Source organism: Zonotrichia albicollis, chromosome 5, assembly GCF_047830755.1.
Source record: "Zonotrichia albicollis isolate bZonAlb1 chromosome 5, bZonAlb1.hap1, whole genome shotgun sequence".
Classification (NCBI taxonomy): Eukaryota; Metazoa; Chordata; class Aves; order Passeriformes; family Passerellidae; genus Zonotrichia; species Zonotrichia albicollis.
The window spans coordinates 35,690,603-35,709,017 of record NC_133823.1 but is presented as its reverse complement, the minus strand read 5'-3'; positions in this window follow the sequence as shown (position 1 = coordinate 35,709,017).

The following is an 18,415-nucleotide window of genomic DNA, read 5'->3' as shown; positions in this document are numbered from 1 at the left end:
AGGCAAAATGTATTTTTCACAAGTACATAGTAGTATGGAAACACTCTTGCAGGATTTTTTTCCCCTAGAAATTAATTCCTTAGTTGCAATAAATTCTGTTAGCATGATAGGATAAACAATGCAGTAGTTCATTATGTTTATTTTCTTCTCCCAAAAGCACATTTTTAACTTACATTCTGTTGCTTTTGATATACTTAACTACCTTGGCAAAACATAAAGCACTCAGTAGCCTTTGGAAAAAAGTGACAAAATAACCTTCTGATTTCAAAGCACAGCAATTAAATCATTACTAAATCAAAGATTTGATCTTCTCCTGCCTCTAATGTAATACTGATAGTCAGAGGAAAGTGAAACTGTACTGATAAATTCATCTACCTATTAAATATAGATGACCCGGATGTCTACTAAAATATCTTGTAATAGAGTAAACTTTAAAATGTTTTTAGTCCAAATAAATTCAATGTCTCACTGAAGAGAAGAAAAAGAAGAAAACAAGTGGATTTATTTCCAAGCAAATGAAGAACCAGATTCTGCAAAGAGAGAAATAATCTAATATTGGCATCCAGCAAGAATTTTAAATTCAAATACTTGATTCTTTTAAGTTCAGCACTGCATCAGCTAACTCTCAGCTATCCATTTTCCAAAAAGGAATTCCTATATCCTGGTTAGTTTTCCAAATATACTGGGCCATTCATGCAGAGAGCTGTGAGTCCTCACAATGCAAGTCATATTCAGAGCCATTGCATTAAATGTCTAAATTATCTTATCTGGACATGTGAACAGTGCTAGGTAGAGGAGGTGTTCAATTTCACTTGCCTGAGGCTGACTTTATTGCCTTTCAAGACCTTGAAGGATTTGTTAGATTAGTTCGGCATTCACACAGCTTTGTGGGGCTTGATGTTTATCTATTCTGTCTACATGAAAGCAGAAAGTTTCTGGTTTCTTTTTAAAATTTTGAGGGATGGAGGTGCAGTTTTGCAGAATGAGCTAGTGTTAGGCCATTCTCACACACATATTAGTGCTCTACTTTGTGTTAATATATATTAAATAAAGTCTGTCATTTCCTACAACACCTAACAATTAGACTTCAGGTAATTTTCCTCTCAAAGCTGTGCCACTGTGCAGAAATAATTTAAGCTCATCAGACCATAACTTTCTAGCTCAATGAGTAGAGCACTTACCTGAGGGAAGGTTAGACTTGGATTTGAATTTCTCCCTCAAGCTATTTGTGAAGTTTTTCTTCAAATAAACATTCAATAAAAGACTGAAATGCATTTGTTCAAAAGATGAAAAGCTAAGACTCTTACAATGAGACCAAGATCCCCCTGTGAGACTAAAGCAGGTTACTTAGGGTCCATGTTGCTAAGCAGCTGAAGGCATTGCAGCTGGGGAGATGGTAGCTACTGGTCTGTGCTATCTAAAGTTGAGGGAAAGAATGAAGTTTGATTTTCTTCTTTCAGATCAAATTCCCCAGCTAGAATTTTTTTTTTTTTCAAATTAAGAAAGTGGCACCCTTATAGTTCTTCCTAGTTTGGTTTTTATTTTTGTTTTTAATTTTTTTTCTTTTTTTTTTTTTATAGAATGTGTTGGGTTTGTATGGCCAAGCTTTGGCAGAGGGTCTACAGGAGTGGCTTCTGCGAGAAGCTGCTGGGAGCTCCCTCCTTGTCCAGCAGAGCTAACACCAGCTGGCTGAAGGCTGGTCACATCAGAAATGGTGGTAACAACTCTGGAATAACATATTTAGGAAGAGGATTAAAAAAAAATAGTTATGTGCAGATGTAATTGCAGCCAGAGAAGAACAGGGTGAGAACATGTGGGAGGAAGGACTCTGTAGACGAGGGAGGAGGGGCAGGAGGTGCTCCAGGTGCTGGAACTGATGTCCCCCTGCAGCCTGTGGTGCAGACTGTGGTGAAGCAGCTGTAATCCTGCGGCCCATGGAGATCCATGAGATGCAGAGATCCACCTGCAGCCTGTGGATGCCTGAGAGGAGGCTTTGGGAGGCTTGTGGGGAGAGGAGCTCATGCTGGAGCAGGTGTCCTGGTAGCACTTGTGACCCTGTGGGGGACTGATGCTACAGAAGCCTGTCCTTGAAGCACTCTCTGTTTGTAGAGATCTGTTGTTAATGGGATAGACTCATGTTGGAGAAGTTAATGAAGAACTGTCTCACATGGCAGGAGCAGGGCATGGACTTTGTGCCTGAGCAGCAGGAGAAGCCACAGATGCTGAACTGACTGTAGCCCTGTATCAACACACAGCAGGTGGGGAAAAGGCAGACCTGGGAAGGAGGGAGCAGTGGGGTGAAGGTATAAGATTTTACTTCACATTATCCTGTTCTTACTTTATTAGTAGTAAATTCAGTTAATACCTCCAATTAAGTCTGTTTTGTCTGTGATGGTATTTGAGGAGTGATCTCTCTCAGTCCTTATCTTGACCTATAAACCCTTTATTATATTTTCTCTCCCTTGTGGGAGAGATATATTTTCTCCCAGTTGTGTAGGGGAGTGATAGAGAGGCTTTGATGGGTCAGCCAGTGTCAGCCCACTACATACACATATCTTTAGCTACATATTTTATCTGGAGGTCAGTGAATTTAAGATGTTGTAGCTGTTCTCAGACCAGGTTAACTACTCAGTCTTTCAGAGAGAAAGAAAGAAGACTGCCTGCTTTGAAAATCACCGTTCTCCAAAAATTGCGCTATTCAGACAGAGAAATAATCACTGTATGCTGTCCTTGAGAGAGTGCTAATAGATAAAGCCTGGAACTAAAGACCTTGTGGACTTTTAGACCATAAATGTTTCTATTTAAGTACTCTTGGCATACTTTACTCCTTTCTGCTCATCTTGGGCTATATATCCTTTTCCCTTTGATTTTTGCAATATTCAAGGGCACTTAAAAGAGTAAGAATTTGTCAAAGCCACACACATGTTTCTTGTAATTCAATGATGAATTCAATGAAGTGTATCTCCTTAATATCAGTGTGGTAATCAGTAAATCCTGAGATTTACTTATAAGTAATTTTATTATTTAAATCTAAATAAGTAATATGACTCCAAGTAAGAATAACTGTAGAATTTATTTTCCACTTGTACTCTTTGATAATTATAGCTGCACACAGCTCACATCTGCAGAATGCAATGGCTTCCTTCCAAGCTATGCTTGAGTTTCCCTGCAGGACAATAAATGCAGTGAACAAGCAATGCCTTAAAGGCATTAACATGGAGTTCAGGACATTCTAAAGATGCTCTCCAGAAGCAGTAAGATTAGATGCCATTATCTACAAAAAGTTTCTACTAAACCTATTTTGATACATTTTCATAAGCTTTGTCATCAGCTCTATGGTCTGACCCTTCTCAGAAAATTTGACAAGCTGTCACTTGGACACAATATTTCTGAGACAAAAATTTCTTGCTTGATGATCTAATATTATTGGGATTGAGAAATAAAGAGCTAGGGGAAAGAAAAAGCTGAAAAGTAGAAAGTTTTTCATTCTAAATTGAACTAGAAAAAATATTTCTTTCTCCACGATAAAGAAAATAGGTCCTATGCATAGCATTATCCCAGAAATAAATAAATGAAAGTGAAAAATTCTGAAACTGATGTAATTGCAGATCTTTATTACCACAAATGTTTAGGTAAGTCCTATTTTTTTTTTATCTTTTAGTTGTAACCACCAATAAGAAGTAGTTACTATGCCTATTCTATTTATTCCTTCATTTGGTACACAGTGTTTTTGGCCCCAAATTGCCATTTTGGTCATTAAGATGAAGTTAATAAACACACTCTTCTTTCATCTGGAGAGATTTAAAAGTAATGCCCAAATGTAAGATGTAAAATCACGATTCCAGAAGCAGAGCATCCTCTTGAGTGAACAGGGTCTTACAGGAATAGTTAAAATGCTGTGCTTTAGAATCTTATGGTTTCTGTCACAAGCACAGAAATTAATGTAGCCCATGCTTTGGAGATTTAAAGAAATTGAGTCTGTCTCCAGACAGAAGAAAGTCAACAAAAGACAGGATCTATCTGTACTCCAGAAATCTGCCACTATAGTTTTTCCAAGACAAAGCTTCAGATCAGGTACCACTAGAGACAGTATGGCTCTAAAATACTAATCAATTGTAACAAATTTCCTTTTTTAAGTGTTGGGTTATTTTAATGTAAATCATCCAAAGCTGGAATCCCCAAAGCAAAAGCTCCTGAAGTCGATCATGGAAGCTCTAAAGCCCACTTAATAATGCTCTAAAGAGTATTATTAAGAACAATAATTTCAAAAAGTAGCTATATATTTTTAAATTTGTTTGGATTTCTAGATGGTAATGAAAGTACTTATCTCCCCCTGTCTATCTGTCCAGCTATTAAAGATACACTTCAAAACATAAACCCAATAGCAAGGAGCATAGCAGTAATTAGAATTATTAGTGATGTCTCAGTTTGCCTCTGCATTTCTAACTGTACACAGGGCTCCTGCTGTGGAATAGTGTTTGGGTGTAATACATGACTGAATTACAATGGAAAAAAAAGTTTCATATTACCTTAAAACAGCAGCACCTCTATTTTCTATGAAATATCATATATGCCACAGAAGAGTCAATGTAAAGGTGGATCGCTTTTAATAATCTTTCATGATATTGCATTTCATGTTGAGATAAGAAATTTTCAAATATTATTTCTTGAGACAGGAACATACCTTTTAATTAATCATAATTTATAAACTCTTTGTAGCTTTCTAGACTAATGTGTAATTAGCAGGTTGTGAAGTCCCATCCTTAAGGGGAAGGGACCCCCCAAGTTCTGTAGGGACTTGTAGTCAAAAGGAATGATGGAAGTCAGAGGATGCACGCAATTCCACAAAGATTTATTAGCAAATTACATACTTGGCATGGAGATAGGTGTGTTAGTCTTTATATAAAATTATATTGGTAAAAAAAGAATTATAAAAAAAGAGAAAGGAGAAGAAAGGTAAGTTAAGCTATAAAATACTGTCTGAGGAATCATTAGCACGATCTCTGGGAAATAAGAGAAAAAAGATTAGAAAGCACAAAACCTGCTTTCTTTATTATCTACTTTTCTTTTTTTGTGCATCAGATATCATCAAGGAGGTCAGAAGATTACTGTTGCTTTCTTTCCCCTTTTATAATAACAAATAAAAGTAGCTGTGATATATTTACTCACAAGCCTGTAGTCTTCTGTGAATCTTCTGTGTTGACTTTTTGCATTTTGTATAATTACATTTAGTTTTGAAGAAAGCTGCAGAATGATTTTTTGCCTGAAAAATGAAAGAATCTGAAATAAACCAAAATTCCCTGTTACCTGCAAAGTGCATTTTAACTGGCCTTTTTTGAAATAAGCACAGATTAAGAGAAAAGCATCTTTTAAAGCTGCATTAGACTAAAATTAAGATATACACTACATATACATTTAGTCCCTGTATACAAAAGAAACCATATATAGATTAATTTTTTAGCTTTTTTTCAACTGAAAGTGGCAGCTATCATCAATATTAGACTTAGTTTGTTCACACAACTCAGGACCACTGTCCACATTGTGTAGTGATAAATGTGATTGTCTGACCCTAGGTGGACAAAAGGAGCACAATGTTATCATGTGCATATTGGATATTAAACCCCAGGTTCAAGGGGATGCCAGAGATCCAGACATTTATTTAGGCATCTAGATTTAAAGGAAGGCTGTCAGAGAGAAATAGGTTGCTGCTATCACTACTTATCTTGCATTGTTGCAAAGAGATTATGGCAATTATTAAATGAAGAGAAAGGGAGAATTGTTGGAATGACTTTTGCTATTTCTTTGGGTTTAAGATCTCATCTTGAGAAGAAGTGATAACACTTCATGAAAAAATCTATGATTTTGTAATACTTATTACAATATCCCTCTGGCAGACTTTATTGCAGTTGGCACTGAATCAAACAGGAGCAGTCTGGCCTTACCATTTCTTTGCTCCTTTCCTAACAATTTGTTCCTGCTGCTTTTGAGATATTGCTCAAAAAAATTCACAAAATCTGTACTGCTACTCACATATCCTTTAAAGCTGGATCTACTGTTCAGACTGAAGTGACAGGGAGAGCTATGTACTTTGAATCTTAATGTAACGAAGTTAATAAAGTCAGTTCTAATATTTCAAGACACAAGTAGTGATGTAGAAGGTCACTGTACACATGAAGTTCCTCTTTGGTAGCTGAATATGGAGGAGTACTAATAAGAGCTGGGATTGCTGTGTCTCACCACTGCTCTTATATTCTACCTGAGGGACATTGTGTGGAGGAATTCAGCCAAGATAAGATTTGTGTGCATGCATTGTGTATGCAGTGGCAAAAATTATACATCCATTCATTTATACAATATTCAGAGAAGCGGTAAAATACTAATATTGAAAAGGAAAACACAATGTTGTACAGAGAACAATACCTTGTGGCAGTTCACTCTATGATCATATTACCTATATAATTCAGACAAGGTCAGTGAGAGCTTGAACTACGTGTTGCAAAAATACTGGAAATGTAAGTTAAACTTCCTCTTGGGTCAGCTGCCATCATTTTTATGCTACTTTGTGAATTTCATCTGTGAATGAGCATTCCTATTGTGCAGTGCTTTCTCCTTCTGCTGAATCTGTGGGTCAGTTTCAGCTTGTACCTTGTCTCACAGCAAGGAGATCTGTCCACATTTCTTGCTCTGTAATAAAGAAAAACCCAAGAAAACCCCAAATCTTGTTATGCTGATGAAAGTGAAGTTGATAATTAAAATATAGTGCCTATTTTGTACTGTTATCATTCAGAACGTATTTTTAGTTCTGGCTTCTTCCAATCAAGTTGAGGAGAAGGTCACTATCCCTTTCACTTTCCTGTACCAGACCTATTTTTTACCTAAAGAGAGAGTGCAAGTTTACTGGTCTGTAGCTTAGGGTCCATTCATTGTCTTTCTGGATACAGAAGTATGCCTGGGATTTTTTAGAAGGTTTGACAAATGGAAATATAGCTGCCTTCAGCACCTGGCATCTAAGAAAACAAGACAGTGATTCACTTCCTGAACTCTATCAATATTTGGTGGCAGGGTCTTGGGCTTTCATCTGACTTCTGGGCAATGGTTTCTGTCTGCCAGTTGCTTAGAGGGGGCGAAGAAACTTCTTCAGCCTAGGGAAACATCTCATTTTCTCCCCTTTTTCTTTCCTATATGAACTGAGAATTAGAAAAATATTGTCATCTAGCAATCTGTAATCTCTCTGGTATGCAGCTACGAGTGAAATATCTTGTAAAGAGGCTGCAAATTCAAAGTGATCATCACATTTTGGGGTTTGTGTATGGTCAGTGGGAAATAATAGTAGTGATCTGCTAATAAATAGGAGGTACTCTACAGAAATACATCAGAGTGGCCTTCAGACACAGATATCCCAGCAATTTTCTGGGTGGATGTGGGAGCTGCCTTTGCTGATGCTGACATTTTGCAGAACCAATTGAGAAATAATGGCCTGCTGGAAAAGTTACATTAACACTTTCTTTTAGTTGCCTGCATCAGCACTGCCATAGAGAAAGGCTGTCAGGGAAAACGCTCTTAAAAAAAAATCCTAGGAGCATTAACATTTGCACAGGTGAAATATGAAATGCAAAAGTAAACACTAAAAAAAGCACTCCAAGTACCAGCTCCTCGATTTACAGGTCAAATGTGAAGAATGTACAAAAGTTTTTCAGAATTCCATTTTCAAGAGTTTTTTTTCCATTGTATTATACGTCTAAATGCATCGGCAGTTCACTGAATATCACCAAGGTCACTTGCTCAGTTCAATTAATATTTGTTAATATTCCCCTACTCTCCTTTTATCACTCAATACTGTTTTCACAGATATTGAGATACTTGATAGAAAGGTCATTTGATTTTGAAACTCTGGCATATTTCAGTACACTGAGTGTTCCCATGAATCAAATAATTAATGTGGCCTGTAAGCTTAATGTGAATGCAAACTGCAGCGTCCTGGCTTGTTTCTAATCAGCATTAGAGATGTGCCAAACTGTCAACAGCTCATGAGCAATATGAACACTACAGTTCTTCACACCCCTTTGAGTTCATATCAATCATTTGAAAATAACATTTTTTTTTCAGGATGAGCTGTCACTATCAATTTGAATAGTAGCTGTTCAGCTGGAATTTGTCCAAATTTTCAGCAAGCCATTTGGTACATTATGTCATGAAGCAAACAACTTGCAAAAGCAGATTCTTTTCATGGTGCTTGTAGGACAGAAATGCATGTTTAAGCATTTCAAGCTTCCTTTGCCAGGTGAGGCTCAGACTTTCATCTGTAAAATCTAGAGATTATTTAAAGAAAAGAGAATTCTGAGAGTTTATCTAGTATATTATGATGCACAGATTTTTAAATTTTTTCACTACTTCATATTTTGATAGAATTAACAAGGCAATAATCAAATAAGAGCTCTGTGAAATGGTATATATTTCTTCATCTTGTGAAACATGTAGTCTGCAAATTATTTTAAAAATCACTTTACATGATACTTATATTACTCCCTGAGAATGTAAAAGAAAACCAAAAAGTCTTTACTGGTCATTGAACTTCTATACTCTGCATATCTTTTATATTTGAGGAAATTAGATATATTTTAATATATTTAATGAAAAATGGGACCTTTTCCTGCACTTTCCTTAATGTCATGGGCCTTCTCCTGTTTTAATTTCCCTGGCTCTAGTACACATTCACAGTTACTGTCAATAAAACAATGTGGGAAGAATCCAAGTATTTATCCTTGAAGAATACCAAGACAGACATTTTATACCTTTCCAAGAGACATATCAACAAAAAATATTAAACTGATGAATTTTCTTGCAAAAACTGTAAGATTTGTTTATCAGTGTCTTAGAGAAAAATTTTCTAAACTTTTGTAACAAAATGTTTTCATGACTTCTGTGGCATTTCTGACAGACCATAGAAGCAAACCATAAGCATCACACTTTTTCCTGCTTTATCAGCAGTGAAACAGGGATTTGGACAATGTAAGAAAGCTTTTGAGGCTTTTTATCCATGCTCATTTCATTTTTTTTTCCAGCTAACTAATCTAATTAGTCTGAAAACCTTGAAAATACTTTAATGACATGAAAGGCATGACCTGTTGGTCCTTTGATATCTCATAAACATGCGAGCAAAATTCTAATAAATTAATTTGATCATTTTTGCTACAAAATCTATTTTATCAAAATTTGAGAATGAATCAGCACTAAGAGTTATAGCTCACTCTATTATGCCTTTTTTGAAAAGGAAATGAGAAAGGAAGGGAGAAACTAAAAAAGAAAATAAAAGATATCCATTAAAACTACTCAACTTCAATGAACTGATAGTATATTGCTTGATTATTTGAATTCATGAAAGTTGGATTGTACTTGGGCACCATCTTTTAACAAGCAGTCTAATTCTTGATTATGCAATTGTTGAGAATTCCAGTCTCTGATTTATCCAATGAGAATAGATGCAGAATGAAATACAGAATCAGAATTTTTATTGTGTCTATACTAATATTTAATTTTCTAGTTATGTTGACCATATGAAAATGTTTACTGAGCCCTTACACTTTTCTGTGGGTACAAAATAAAAAAGTCTATTCAAGAAATTATACCACTACAGACTTCTCCTAAGCAAAACTATTATCCACCAAGAGCTGTTGGAACATAAGTGATAAACTCTATTGTAAAATTATTTCACCAAGCTTAACCCAGTTTTATATGATTTTGAAGGTGGGAGCATCAAAAGAAATGTAGAAAACAAGGTATATGATTAAGCATCTAATTAATCAGGTTTTCATAAATAAGGATAATTAAGTGTATGCATAATAAAGTACATTTTCTCCTCTCAGCTCTGTCCTCTTTGATTATGAAAATGTCTTAATATATTCATATCAACCTATTATTGATTTAATAGAACTATACTATATCTTCAATAAATATTACAGTGATTGCTGAGTGTGACACCTTAAGGCAAAACCCCCTTGTATTTCAGCTATTAGATGTGATTTGTATATCATCAATTATTGATTTACTGTTCCATCTAGATAGCGTAATAGTTGATTTGAAATCTAGCAAGCATTATGAAATTTATTACTGTCAAGAGAATACAGTAAGTAATAGGAAACAGCTTAGTCAAATAAAAGAAATACAGTCTGCACTTCTTCACTAAGTGAAAATTCCTGTAACTGCTCTTAGGACAGTGGTGAATCATGTGATGCAGAAAGGTCCTACAGGATAGCATCATCCCAAACAGCTGAATGGATATATGAATATTATAGACCAACAAAATGTCTGTGCTTGCTGTAAGGCCTGAATTTAAACGTGATGTGAAATTGCAGGAAACTCAGCAAACATGCAACAAAGACAAAATTAGCTATTTAAAATATTCTGAAATAGAGAGCATGTTGGAAAAAGCAGCAGGACAGTTTAAGATGAAATTCTGACCCCTGTAAGTTCTCAGATAGGAAAACATTAGCAGCTGGCGGCAAAATCATTCAAATTTTCCACTGCTAGTCTGCGTCTTTGTTTCCAACAGTTCTGGAGATTTTGTTGTTCCCTTCAGGTACTGGCAGCCTCTCAGAAGAGACACAAAGAGGAAAATCCTAGGGCCACATAAGTTTTTCAGGGGATGCCTTCCAGCATTTGAAAATGTGGAATTACCATGATCTAGGTTCTGTCCTGGTTCTTTCTTGTGGGAAAATACTTCTGTGTTAAAGACATACAGTACTGTGTGTGGAAAGCGTGACAATCTTGCTGCATTGTTTCACTTCTGCTTTTTGTATTTTTGATCATGAGGCTAAATAGCACTATATTTTGAGAAATTTGATATTGCAGTGAATTACTTCCTACAAATACTAGTATTAATCTGTCTCTATAGGCACTTTACATGCAGAATTCCTTCTGAAATAGTATAAATAATTGCATTCCAGTGGAGTGTCTAAGACTTTCAGAGTGTCTGTTAGTCAGAGTAGATTTTTACTGGAAGTAAAAGCATGGTTGGCCATACTCTGCAAAGGCATTTTATTTCATACAGTTGATCATTGTATGCAAAGTTGCTAATTAGAGATATTTTAAAACAGCTAAAATTCTGTAACATCTCACTGTTTTTTTCAAGGTTAAAAAGATATCTTTGTGAAATTCTGTCCTGGTTTACAGAACCCCAGGACAGATCCAAGACTAAATAAAAAACTCCAAAAACCAATACCTCCCCAAAACCTCAAAGGCACTCTTTAGATTCTCTCTGCAACATAACTCATCCTTTATCTGCTCTTTTAAGGTCATTTATGAAATTGAACCTTGACACACTAAGAATAACTGCATTTTTATAAATACCTTCTTCTGTGATCAACTGGAAAAGATCACTGTGAATTTCAGGGGACTCCACTCAGGCAAAGGGTCTCTTCTTGCCATGGCAATTAACTCTCTGTTCTCAGAGCATCTTCACATCACTATGATTAAACCTGAAAACAGTGTAGTTCTAATTTTAGAATAAGGAAATAAAGTAATGCCACTAGGAAAACACTTTATTAGTAGAAGAGGATGCTGTACTAACACACCTTCTATAGTTTTATTGCAACAGAACAGTTAAAAATTGTGGTAGATTGGTACTATTAGGATACATCATGCTAGAGTGCATTATTCACGTCTTGTTATACACCTGAAATGCAAGAAATTTTTTGTCAAATATATGAATTAACCTTTTCCTAGTGATGATTAACAGTTCCCACACCATAATTTTTGTGAGACTCTGTCTCAAGGGCCAAAATTTTATAGATCTAGGTTGCAGTAACTAGATTCCAGGAAGTTTTTTTATTTCAGTGCAGACATGGGTTGATTACAATAGTTTAGTGTAATCAGTGTAATAAGACTTTAAATGTCATATCATGTAACAGTTCCCTTTCTTTTTCTTTTTCTTTTTCTTTCTTTCTTTTCTTTTTCTTTCTTTCTTTCTTCTTTCTTTCTTTCTTTCTTTCTTTCTTTCTTTCTTTCTTTCTTTCTTTCTTTCTTTCTTTCTTTCTTTCTTTCTTTCTTTCTTTCTTTCTTTCTTTCTTTCTTTCTTTCTTTCTTTCTTTCTTTCTTTCTTTCCTATTAAAAGCAAAGTCTAATTACCTTCCATATTTTAATGCTTGTTATGCTGGCTTTTAACATTCTTTTCTTGAGGATTTGTTTGTTTGGGGTTTTTTTTATTGTTGTGATAAGGTTTTGGGGGGGTTTATTTTGTGAGGTTTTTTTAAGATTACTCAAGTTCTTAACTCATTGACAGTTATATTTCTGCGTATGTGCCTGAATCACTATTTCACATAATTATGCAAGATATGGTTTGGCCTATTCTTGTCAGTCATCCAATTTTACTGTCTCTGCCAACATTTCTGAGCTGGTCACTCCTGCTCTAATTGTGCCACGCCAACACTTTCCAAAATGCTACAAGGGTGCGTCCAGTTGTTCTCTGTGTGGCTGATCTGCTGATACCTGGTAGTCTACTTTTCCAAACTTTAGCCTGTTGTTTTTCAGATGCACTTACCTGTTTGATCTAGCCTGGCTGGATGTTTTTTTTCTCATTTGCTTTGGTATTTTCTATTTGTTAGCCTGTTGCTTTGCATTTGTAGACGCAGTTCTGAAAGTCCAGATTTGAGCCTCAGATGATAAGATGCAAGTCCAACTACATGGCCCTGTAAGTTAATGGATAACAAAGAAGAACACTTCCAATGAGGGATTTCTCATAGTAATCAAAGAATACTCAGTAGCTGTCTTTGTTGGAGAAAGATCAAGTACGTAGTAACAACTGATGGAAAATCTTGGCTGCTTTTTCTTAAAGTGATATGACAAAATGTGCTTCATTTATTAAATGGAATTTAAAAAAGCATTATATATATAAAAAAAAGATGAATTTTTCTGTTGCAGGACAGCTGATAAATACCCTGGAGGTGCTTAGTAACTTCCTGAATGGTGATACACACAAAATTATTTGAGAACTTAGCATGAGTTAGAGAGTTACATTTTAGCAAAAGCAGCTCAACCATTAAAAATTGTCTTGTGCTCAGAAACTGTGATTTCCACAAATGCAATAAATATTCATAACTCCATATTAAAACAAAAAATAAATACACTATGTCAGTTTCTTGCCTGTGTTCACTGTTGTCTTTTGTTTCTTGTGCAGTTTATATTTCATAATAAATTCCTGATACGCTGCAGGGTTACCGACATCGTCTTTAATGTAACATTTCTCTTTGAAGGACTGAAACCAAGTGATATCTCCAGGGCTTCATAAATCTTAGTTTCCACTTGGAATGTAGAAACAAGAAAAAGTATAAAACAATATTTAAGCTTCAGACTAGACTAATTTTCAGTATAAAATGGGATTGTTATGACAGTAAATAAATGAGCAGACGAGTAAAGATTCTCCGATTTACAAAATCCTGCCAGAAAGCAAAACTAGGTAACCCTGGAACCCTAGGGATATTACATGATAGAGCAGAAAACTGAAAAGCCCACAAGGATTTATTAATCTTTTTGAGGTGCATGTCCATACAAGGGAAAAGTGCCTGGGTTCAAACACTCTGTATAAAAGTTTAATGTTGACTATAAATAACTTCCATTATGTGTCGTACTAGTGCATAACATTATTTTAACAGATCAGAGGTAATTTTGTTAAAAATATAAAATATCTATCCTAGAGTTTTTAAGAATTAGGTAGTTTTAGATGGTGTTCACTAATTGCAGACACCATGGTGATAAATTTAAGGCATTAAAGCACAGCAGGAGTCTTCTGAGATACAACATTTTCTGTAAACCCTTTGAACAATTTCACTAGTTTAGAAGCTCTTGGAAAGCCAAGAAAAATAAAGGAAAACAAATCTTCAAATTGCTCAGGTCCCCAAAGTTCTGTCATGTTCTTTTTCAGAGGCCCTCTAGGATTTCTAGCTGACAACAAAAGCGGACAGGCTCACAATCATCAAAGGGAAGGCTAGAAAAATCATCTTTTTGATAAGATAAGAAATATGTTTATATTTGTTTAAAGTATTAGTATATGTCTTAGCAGTGGGAATACTTCTAATAATGGTGTGTGAAAAAGCATGTGTGTGATGGGGATGGTGTAGGCTTTTGTGAATCGCTATGAAAAAAGCACCATATCTGGCCTTGTTTTGTACTGCTGGAGATTGCTTTCTTAATTTGTCTACCACTGTAAAACAAACAAAATCATGAAGAACTAAAGTGGTTTTATTTATGTTAACCATCTCTGGGTTTAAAGGCTCATTGACAAAGTAGCCTGCACAAGTCCAATTTTCAAGGCTGCCCAAAGATAATTGGAAGCCCTTGGCCTGCATTATTTCAGTCATTTACTTTCTACCACACTGAATTATTTATATGGATTGAAAAAAGCATTGAGAGTTCTAAAAGGTTCCAATAAATTTTCTCCTGACAACATGGAAAGGTACTATTGATTCTAAATTCTAAATACTGTGGAGAGGAGAAATTCAAAGATTTTCATTTACAATGAAAATTAAAGTGGAAATATTGTTTCTCTAAAAGGAAGAATTGCCACAGAAGTAATATAGGAAGATATATTACTTCAGTGGAAGTTTTTATTTTTGCAGTCAATTTAAGCAAAAAATGAAAGCAGTGGGCATCCGCAGTGGCATCATACCTGAGTCAATAAAAATTAGAAATTGCTCAGCTGGGCTGAATGTTTGTTTTGATTTTAGATCTAACATTTTTGACTAGAGTTTTAAAATCAAACATATTTATTACTCTGTGTTAAGACTAATGTTAAAAAGGGAAAAAAACCAAACCCAATACAATCAACAAAAGGGTGAACAAAGTGAATAACGAAAAGAATGCAAAGGAAACAGTAACAGATTTTGAGAAGCTATTTCGTACTCAAATGACTCAATTTGAGTTGGAATGTTACCCATATGATCTGCAGGGTGTCTGTGAGAAACAGAGCAACAGCTGAATAGGAAATGGCATCTGTGGCTCAGGGAAAGGCTTGGCAAGAAAAACAAACAAACAAACAAAAAGGTTAAAAAATGCTAAATAGCCATACAATTGCATTTTTCTTGAAGCATTGGGGTAGTCTAATATCTTAATTTTGTTTTCTGCTTTTAAGTAAAGATTGCTAGATAAAAAGAGATTGAAACTGTTATTTCCACTGAAAAATAGCATCCTAACATATTTTCTGCAAACACTTTTAAAGTTTTATTTTATGCCTGGTAAAGTACACCAGTAAGGAATACACCTCTGCTGCTTGAGAACAAAACACATAGAAACGTAAATATTTAAATTATAGAATGTGTCACCACATCATTGTGGATGTGTAGAATGGTGGTAAGGAAGATCAAGCAAAATCAGATAAATGGAAGTGTATATAAAGGGGGAATGTAGCAATCATTACTCCTGACAGTTGTAAAAATCAGTGTAATGTAGGTAATTCTAAGATCCTCTGAGAAGAACACAGTACTTTTCAAATATCCTGAAAAACTCACATGAAAAACAACCAAAATTTGAACAACAAAAAAACCAAGAAACAAAAATTTTTAGTAAACATACAAGTGCCAGCAAAAATTTAAAGCTGATCATAAATCAATGCTGGGAAATTATATTCTCTTATTTCTTTGGAGTTCATCAATTTTGACCATGGAGGGTAGATAGCTGTCTTTACCCACCACAGCAGCAGCACCCTGAACAAAATGTGAGGAGACCACAGATTTGTTACAGAGGCCAGGCAGAAGTAAATTGCAATAGCAGCAGTATGATATAATGAAAGCTCACACAAAATCTTATGTGTGTGGTACATATCTCACCTAAATTCAGCCAGATACTTAGGATGGGGAAGGGAGAGAGTGCTTATTCAGTCCACATATCAGAGGTGTCTATACTGGCATTTTATTTCAGTCTCTGGAGAGACCTATTGCCTTACAATAACTAGTGCAATTGTATAGACTAAATAGATAGTATTGTTTTAGTGGGATTCACAATGCACTCAGTTTTTCACTAATAAAAAAGGTTTGATTTCTTAAAATATTATTTTGGTGGCTCCAGTATTATACAAAAATATAAACATTAATAGATACAAAATGGCCAAAGCAGCAAAGACACCTGACTGTGTCTACTGAGGGCATAAATGAATACAGCTTTTTTTATCCTTATCTTTCTTTTGATGACATGCAAATATTGGAAGAACAATATATATGATTCAACAGCAAGTGCACATCTGCATTAACCGTGACTATGAAATCTTACACAGAACACGAAAAGAAAGGTTAATTGTATGAAAAATGCAATACTCCCACAAAACAAAAGGGCTAAAAACCAAAGCTATAGCACTGATAAATTGACATAATACTGATCAATGCTGAAAAATTGCTGTTTTAACCCCAGCCATCATCTGAGTACCAGGCAGCCACTCACTCCCCTCTGGTGCAAAGGGAGAGAGAATCAGAAATGTGAGAAAACTTGTGGGATGAGATAGGGATAAAGCAAAAGTCACACATACAGGCAGAGCAAAACACAATTCACTCATCTCTTCTCATCAGCAGAAAGGTGTTCAGTCATTTCCAGGAAAGCCAGTTCAGCCAGAATAACAGTTATTAGGGAAGGCAAACGCCATCCCTGCAGACATTCCCCCTTCCATCTTCTTCCCCTTGATTTTGCACGCTGCGTGTGGTGCTGCGTGGTGTGGGATGCCACTCCAGTCAGTGGGCTCAGCTGGCCTGGCCGTGTCCCTTCCCAATTCCTGTGCACCCTCAGCCTCGCTGCTGGTGGGGTGGAGTGAGGGGCAGAAATGTCCTTGATGCTGTATAAACACGGATCAGAAATAACAAAAACATCCCTAAACTGCGGACATTATTTCCAGCACAAATCCAAAACACTGCCTCATGCTAACTCCTATAAAGAAAATCAACTCTACCTCAGCCCAAACCAGTACACAAATGTACAGTGTAACTGGTTAAAGAAATGCTCTTTGTAGAAATGTGAAATATGTCACACATGATGAGTTTCTTATCAACATAGATACAAAAGCACTTAATGAGACAATATCCTGACACAACCATGTCAGTAAATACATAAGTAGCTAATCCCTAAGCTTAGATTACAGACTTTAACAAAAGAAAATTTCTTTGCTCTTCCTCTAGGAGCAATAGTGCACAAACAGAATTTCTAACTGACAGAAAAACTGAGAATAATGACAGGAAGTAAAACTTTCATAGGTTAAGTGAGAGTGTTTGATGCCTGAAATCATGTTATTTGGTCCATGCTTAACATAGAAGGGCAAGATCCCAGTTCCCTGTTTGTTGGTGGTATGACAATAAGTCATTTAAAGCCCTCAAGTAAGAGGAGAGGGAAAGCATAGCCTGTTGCAGACAGCATTGGTTTAACCATATATGATGAATGACTGTAGAAAAATGTTAGTGATGGCATTAAAAACTGAGCAGGAAATAAAAAAAGAATCCAATTAATTTAGTTCATGAAATTTGTAGGAAAAAATAATTTCAAAAAAAGGCTGTAGTCTTCTAGCAGATCTGTTATCATCTGATTGTACATGAAAGCTATGTATTCACATTACTGGAAAAACTGAGACAAAAGCTGATGGCTGTCACTTAAGTAGTGCAAATCTGTATGAATCTTGCAAAAAGAATTTAAAAATAAAATTTCATAGAAAAAAAAATAAGACACACACGCACTTTTTACTTTCTTCCAGCCTTTAATTTCCTAACAAAAGCTAAATATTGATGGTGAGCATAATAGGAAATCCCATCTCTTGTGGCTTTGGGGAATTTTAAAGTTATTTTTGTGTATGTATTTTTTCCTACATATTAGAGCCAGCTCTTTGTATTATCATTTTCCTATGAAAGAGTTAAGACTGCAGTATGTTTCTTTGACATCTTGATCCCAACTATAGTTATGTTGTTTTGATACTGATATTCTGTCACTGTCATAAGTAAGCCTTGTGTAGTAAAGTAGATATATTATCTTTATTTTTTAAAAAATTAGCAAATTTACAAATCAGAGAAGACAATTTCCTTGAAGATGAGACAAAGTTTATTAATTTATATCAATTGGACATTGAATCTTTCAACATGGAGATCAAATTATGATGTTTAACAATAGTAACTATGTAGGGTGTTTGCAAATTACTAAAACAAAAAAAAATCTGTTTTGTGGATATTTGAGTAAATTATTATAGGAGAGAGCTCACATATAATCTAAATGCAAAAATACCTTCATATGTGTAGTCCATCAAAGATTTTAAACAACAAAATGCATTAATAAAATTCATGAGCTCTTTTTGACAATTTGCAACCACACTCAGAAGATGAATTCAGAGGATTCATTGTTTTCAATGAATAATTCAATGTATTCTGATTGTAAGCTCTTTAAATGAAATTTTATATTATGAATA